The sequence below is a fragment of the Chrysochloris asiatica genome, unplaced genomic scaffold (genome assembly GCF_000296735.1).
Source record: "Chrysochloris asiatica unplaced genomic scaffold, ChrAsi1.0 scaffold00025, whole genome shotgun sequence".
Classification (NCBI taxonomy): Eukaryota; Metazoa; Chordata; class Mammalia; order Afrosoricida; family Chrysochloridae; genus Chrysochloris; species Chrysochloris asiatica.
Window position 1 is genome coordinate 5500469 of NW_006408543.1, and position 7275 is coordinate 5507743.

Below are 7275 nucleotides of genomic sequence, written 5' to 3' on the forward strand. Positions count from 1 at the left end.
TGGCATCATTTATGCTGAGTCACCAACAATGCCAAGGGAAAAAGGCATAATGTCATCTGTATGGATTTCAGTCTCCCTCCATACTCCCACCCTTCCCTGGACCTGTTTCTAGAATCTTCCCTGGAAGTCGAGTTAGTAATCACACCTGAGCTGATTACTCTCACCTCTCACACCATCTTGAGCACACCTCCTTCATCCTCCTGAGCCCTCCTCAACAAGGTTTGGCAACAGTAAAGACAAACACTATTTTACAACATCTTTGGGTGCACTTCCAAAATGCAAAAGCAATGAATTAATCAGTAGTCTCCCTGAGACTCTGCCTAATGTGATTGCTGCCTTTGACACGGATCTGGTCTTTGATGGGAGTCTAAGAAGGAAGCAAGAGAGCCCCAAAAGTAGTAATGGGTTTCAATTATTTATTTGTTCAGGAGATTGGGGAGTAGAACTTGAGCGGTAAGCACACAGATAATCCATCTTAGACCCTACCAACAGTGAGGTCTTTAACTCCCTGCTGGAGTGTTCTGCTAGGAAAATATTGGATGGTTTCAGCGGGGCTGGCACAGAGCCAAAGATGTGTGTGTGTGTGTGTGTGTGTGTGTGTGTGTGTGTGTGTAGTTCATGCATGCATATGTGTATGTGTGTATATGTGCTCATTCACATTTGAGTCAGCTCTATTTGGGGTATCTGAATGGCTTTGAGTCTTTCATGAAGACTGTTGTTTCAAATTACTTCACATTGGAGTTTTAGCGTTAGTTCCTAATGGATGGGTTTTCTGTGTGTTGAATTTTCACTGTAGGTAATTTTATGGAAAATCAAGATTGGATGTTCTCTGAAAGATGCTGCTGTTTGGCAATGTACTCTCAAGACATGGTGTAATCATCTTAATCATCGATTATTGGGAAGGCAATCACTTGTAACCTAAGTTATTCTCAGCCTTGGACTTTGTCCTCAGTAGTTTATTAAGCACATGGAAATATCTTGATGGATGTGTAATCCTAGGGAATTTGTAACAGCAGTAACCACGCCCTTTGTAATCCATGGGCTGCCATTGTGAGTAGTGGGTGAATGGACTCGATTGCCTGAAAATAGTGATGAGTGAAGGAAAATGTAAGTGTCCATTTGCATGCTGGAATTTCCTTAAGAAGTGAACTTTGTTAGGATATGACAGCGGGGTTAGTTTGGCCAAAGTTTACGCAGTTTTCTATATGGGTTCCAATGTCTCAGGGTCCTGTTCAAAAACTGTCTCTCACACAAAGTCTTGTCTGATTCCTTCTGCTGGCCAAATCTTTTCTTTCCCTGAATTCTCTTAACATATTTCACTCTGTCCATTTTATTTTTACATAATTTTACCTTGTTTACAGCTTTTAACATTCGTTCTGAACTATAAGTTCATCAAGAGAAAGTCCAGGTTTTGTTTCCCTATGGTACTTAGTTGTTGTTTAGTAAAATATTTGTTGCATGGATGGATGGATAGATAGATGGGCAGATAGATGTATAGGTAAATGGATGGGTGAGTGGCTTGGTGGATGAGTTGATAGATGGATGAATGGATAGATAGATGGATGGGTGAATGGCTTGGTGGATGAGTTGATAGATGGATGAATGGATAGATAGGTGGATGGATGAATGGATGGATGTGTAGAGCGATGATGGATAAATGTTAATTTTTATTTTTGTAATTTTACATACCACGGAACTTCAAAAAGTTCATTGAAAAATGGAACTACCTTTTTTTTTTTTTTAAATAATTATTCATATTTTTAATGTTCAGAGTTTGTCAAATGAGGCCCAGAGCCTCCTCTCAGGCTCAATTTTATGAATTTTCAAATGGCTGATGAGGTCAATAAGGATAGTTGGTCTTGTCTAATTTGGTTTCAGGGAGGACTTCATTCAAATCATCAAGAGCCATCTGGCCAAATGGAATGATGCTCTTCATCTTTTTCTTTTCCAGTTGCTTCTCATATTCCCCAATCCGTGTCTTGGAAAGAGACACAAACTCAGACCAACTCTTCACATCTTCTTTCTCTTCAGTTTACACCAGGGCTGTTAGTTTGTCTTCTGGCACAAGGAATTTCAAGGCTTTAAACTTCTTCTCAAAGCCATCCACTAAGTCAGCCTTGGCTATGCTGGCCACGTTGGCCTTGTAGTAAACCCAGTCGATAGCTGGTGGTGTCTCGGATAGAGCGGCCAGTCTGGAGGTGAGGATCTCACCAAGATTTCAGTGAGTTAGCAGCAGCCTCTTGTTTTGGGGATATGATCACCCTAAAAGCTATCCAGTCAATGGATTTTAGAGCAAGCTTTCACCCAAACGTCTTGGGATCCTTCACCATCCCTTCAGGTCCACAATCCCAGCAGCAAGTCTGGAACTACCTTTAAATTCCATTGGCCCATTAACTTTTTGAAGCCCTGTTACATATACCAATGACCCAGAATGGTAATGTTAATACTGGACTTTAGTATCTTTTCAAGAACCTACTTTTAAGAGAAGAAACTAAATATTTCCAGCTAAGTTTTAACTAAGGACCCCAAACAGAAGCAGATCCCTCCTGGCTGAGGAACCCCAAGTGTTATGAAAACTAAAGAGTCATGTGTTGTTATTGTCAAGTCCCGTTAAAGTCGATTCCAATCCATAGCAACCCTGTATAGGGTTTCCAAGGAGAGGCTGGTGGGTTTGAACTTCTTGCCTTTCAGTTAGCAGTCCAGTGCTCATCCTAGAGCACTGCACCCATCCTCCAAAAGGTCATAGAGCTTTGTGACAACCCAGAGAAGCCAGTTGTCGAGGAAGGGCCCAGATGAGCCCATAGCCCTGGAAGGAAAGGGCATTTACCTAAGAGAAATGTGGCAAGAGGTAGGTCTGGGCCCAGATTCAATCCTTAGTCACAAGATGAGTACTGTGGTGCTGAGACTGAAATTGTGCTGGGCAGAGTCCATGCAGAAGATGGGCAGGAGGGAGCTCCCTGAGTTCCCTGCTTTGAAACTCACTGTATATATTGGCCAGACTTTAGACATGGGTGGAGTAGCCTTGGTTAATGGTCCAAAGAAGCAGAGAGGAGCCTAAAATTGCCTAAAACTCAAATTCCACCTTGGCGTTTCCCTTCCTAAGTATTTGGCCATCTCTTGTTTTTTCCCTGTTATACTTACTGTCAAATAAAACCTCAATCAAGGTTACAATTTAAGTTCTTCCAAATAATCCTTAAGTGATGTACAATTTGGGAAGACGCCATCATGAGACTCACATTTCTTCAATTTGTTAGTTCTGGGCAACGTGAATAAGACATTAAAGTGCAGTGACCACAAAACCTCACTAATTCAGACTAATTATCTGGAGGACCTTCTGGCTGAGTGGTGAGAAATTGAATATCACAAGTATGTTTAAAGAAATTCTGTTTTATTGCCTTCAAGGCCAAACACAAACTCAGAGTAGGCTAGCATGCAGTTAAGTAGAGTCCCTCTGAGGATGGGGTTTAATGAATAGATAAGAATGGTTTGTAATTAGTTTATCACTTATTTGTATGGCAAAGGATGCTTGGGAGATGCTTGAGGATGCTTGAAAACAGTGTGCACTCTTAAGTAGTTTGAATATTTCCCCAGAAATTTGTTTGTACAACTAATTCATTGAATGGAGCCATGGTTTGGGCTCAGTCTCCACTCTGTTGATCCCAGTGTTGAAATGAGGGTTGTATTCAGCAGCAGTGAGACCTCACTTGTTCCTAAGTCAGCATGGACAGATGTTAAAGGAGGGCTCTTCCCAGGAAGGATGTCAATTTCCATCTGCCTGGAAGAAGAAGGATGGACACTGGTCTCCAAATGTACACAGGCCACTTAGAAAGCCACCAAATGAGACATGATGGTCAAGGACAATACTTTTTTCAATCTCTGTGATATAAAAAATAGCAATCAAAAAAAAAAAAAATAGCAGTCTCCAAAGGTGGAGATACTTTTTTCTTGTATTTTATAAAATATGAGAGGACACAACAAACAGTTTGTGCAACAGTTAAGCACTCAGCTTCTGACCAAATGTTGACAGTTCAAACACAGTCAGCAGCTCCATGGAGAAAGCCTTGGATATCTGCTCTCATAAAGGCTGTAGTCTAGAAAACACTGTTGTTGTTGTTGTTGTTGTTGTGTGTCGTGGAGTCAGTTCTGAATCATAGTGACCCTGTACAGGGTTTCTGAGACTGTAAATCTTTACAGGAGCAGAAAGCCTCATCTTTCTCCCTCGGAACAGCTGGTAGTTTCGAACTGCTGTCCCTGAGGTTCGCAGCCCGATTTGTAACCACTGTGCTACCAGAGTTCCTTATGGCACAATTATACTCCACACATGGGGTCACTGTGCATCCTAAAATTCACTCAGGGGTACCAAACACCATTGATCTGAAGGTTGCCAGTTTGAACCTACCCTGAGGCATCACAGGAGAAAATCTTGGTGAGCTGTTTCTATAAACCTACTGTCAAGAAAATCCCATGAAGCAGTTCTACTTCAGGACACATGTGGTTACCATGAATAAGAATCGACTAGATAGAAACAGACTTGGGGTTTTTTTGGTCATGTTTGTGTGTATGTTTTCTTTTGTTATCAGTTATTTTGACTTTCAGAATGTCATTGAAGCCCTCTGTCTGTTTTCCCTTTGAATGGCAGGATTTAGTGAGGTAATATATGTATTCTCTGTAAACCATAAACCAAGTGCAAATTTAAGGGACTATCATTATCCAATCTTTCTCAAGCAGACTCATATGTAGTTTCCATGACTTCAAGTTCAAAGACTAGTGTTTAAAGTTCAAAAGTTTAAAGAGTACTGTTTAAAGGTCTTGCTGTCTGGGTCACACAGACGTAGTTTATGTCTGAATTGTATTTCTTATAAATGGTGTATTTTTCTATGATATTAAACCTCTCCACATTTCAATTACATATCTGTCCAAAGAAGATAGTAAAATAATTGTTTGGAATACGCAAAAGAACAAAAGAGGAAATTAGATAAATTAGACTTCATCAGAATTAAAAAAAAAATATTTTGGTCAACATCAAAGAGCATTGTCAAGAAAATGAAAAGACAGCCTGCAGAATAGGTGAAAATACTAGGAAATGATAAGTCTGGTAAGGATTTAATAACCAGAATAAATGAGGCATTCCTAAAAATCAATAACAAGATGACAAACATCCAATATTTTAAAAATGGGCAAAGGACTTGAATCAACAGTTTCCCAAATGAAATATACAAAAGGCCACTAAGCACATGAAAAGATGTTAAAGATGTTGTATAGGGCTTCTGAGAAGCAGCTGGTGGGTTTGAAACTGCAACCTTGCAATTTCAGTGTTTATCCTGCAGCACCACACTATGACTCCATTGTTTACTGTTGTCATTGTTTTTGTTAACGTCAGTCAGCTGATATAGGGTTGCTGAGACTGTAAATCTTTATAAGAGCAGAAAACCTCATCTTTCTCCCACAGGGTAGTTATTGGGTTTGAACAGCTGACCTTGTGGTTCAAAGTCCAGTTTTTATCCTACAGAGCCATCGAGTTGGTTCTGACTCATAGAAAGCCTTTATAGAGCCTTGTGAGTTTGAACTGCTGACCTTGTGGTTCAAAACGACCTTGTGGTCCAGTGTCTTATCCCACAGAGCCCCATCAGGACTCCTGGACTTCATTATTGTTGTTGTTTTTAAGTGCTGTCAAGTTGATTCTGACCCACAGCGACCCTGTATAGGGTTTCCAAGAAGCACCTGGTGAGCTTAAACCACCAACCCTGTAGTTCAGATGGCTTTGCAGTCTGGCGCATTAACCCACAGTGCCACACCAGGACTCCAGGACTCCATTAGGTAAAATGCAAATGATAATCAGAATAGGATAGCACTTGACACCTACTAACAGGCTGCTGTTGTTGTTTTAGGGTGCCTTTAAGTCTACTTTGAATCATAGTGACCTGATCCACAATGGAAGGAAATGCCTCCTGACTCTGTGCCATCCCCATAAGTGCGAGTCCACACCCTAGAACGGCTGTGATCCGAAAAATGGAAAATAACAACTGTTGCTGAGGGTGTGGAGAAAGTGCAACTCTTATCCATTGTTGGTAGACCCGTACAGATGCTGACAACAGTGTGGTTGTTCGTCAAAGTGCTAAACACAGAATTACCATACGACCCAGCAATTCTACTCCCGGATCCATGCCAAAAAGAAATGAAAGCAGGAACTCAAATGCGTGTACAGCCACATTAATTGCAGTGTTATTCAGAAGTGCCAAAAGGTGAAAATTACCCAAGTGTCAAACACATATGAATGGATAAAATCAATATGATCTATGTACAAGGTAATATTATTATACCTTAAAAAGAACACATTTCTAATGCGTGCTATGGCATGCATAAGCCTTGAAAATATTAGGCTGACTGAAATAAGACAGACAGAAGGGTAAATGTAGTAAAGCTCTGTTTGTATGAAATATCTAAAATTAACAAATGCGTAAAAACAGAAAATGCATTACTGGTTATCCTGGACTCAGAGCAAAGAGGGAGGAGAGCTATTGTTTAATGAAATTGTTTAACAAACAAATAGTGCTAATGGTCGCACAACATTGTGAGTATATTTCATGTCACTGGACCAATCGCTGACAATTCATATCACCACTCCAATCTCTGCCTTTTAACAAAATTAAAGGAGCAAATATTACATTGTATGTATTTACTGAAGTCCTGGTATGGTGCTGTAGGATAAGCACTGGACCACCGACCTTGAGGTCAGCTGTTCAAACCCACCAACTGCTCCTTGAAAATGCTATACAAGGTCGCTATCTGTCAAAAGCATCTCAATGGCACATAACAACTTTCACTGACTCACAGAGGCTCTGATAGAAAAGATGTGCTTGAAAAAGTTCGTTCAGAAAATGGTGTTGATAAGAAGGGTAAGAATAGAGGGTGTTCTTTCTAGATGGTGTAGAGCGAGGAGGGCCATGTGTGAGATGGTGACTGTAGGTGTGTCATTGGGCTGGAGCGAGAGAGGAGAACTGTCTGTCAATGGTGTATCTCTTGTCTCTCTCTTTATCTCTGTGGTAAGACCAACAACAACCGTGTCTCCTTCCTAATTGGCTGTATCCCTCTCAAGAGAACCTGCACTGGTTTTCCCAGCTCCTTTGAGTTCTTTGTTTCTGGTTTTTGACAGGCCGTCTCCAACTTTTATCTCCAAATATCCATTCAACCTCAGCGTCTTCCATTTGGGACTGATATGCAAAAGACTGAAACAAGACCTCATGCCCTATACAAAAATGAACTCAGCATGGATTA

At 40.7% G+C, this 7275-nt stretch overlaps 1 pseudogene; it reads right to left on the reverse strand.

The window, feature by feature from the left end:
• Positions 1-1813: 1813 nt before the first annotated feature.
• On the reverse strand, positions 1814-6164 carry LOC102831051 (annotated as a pseudogene).
• Positions 6165-7275: the final 1111 nt, after the last annotated feature.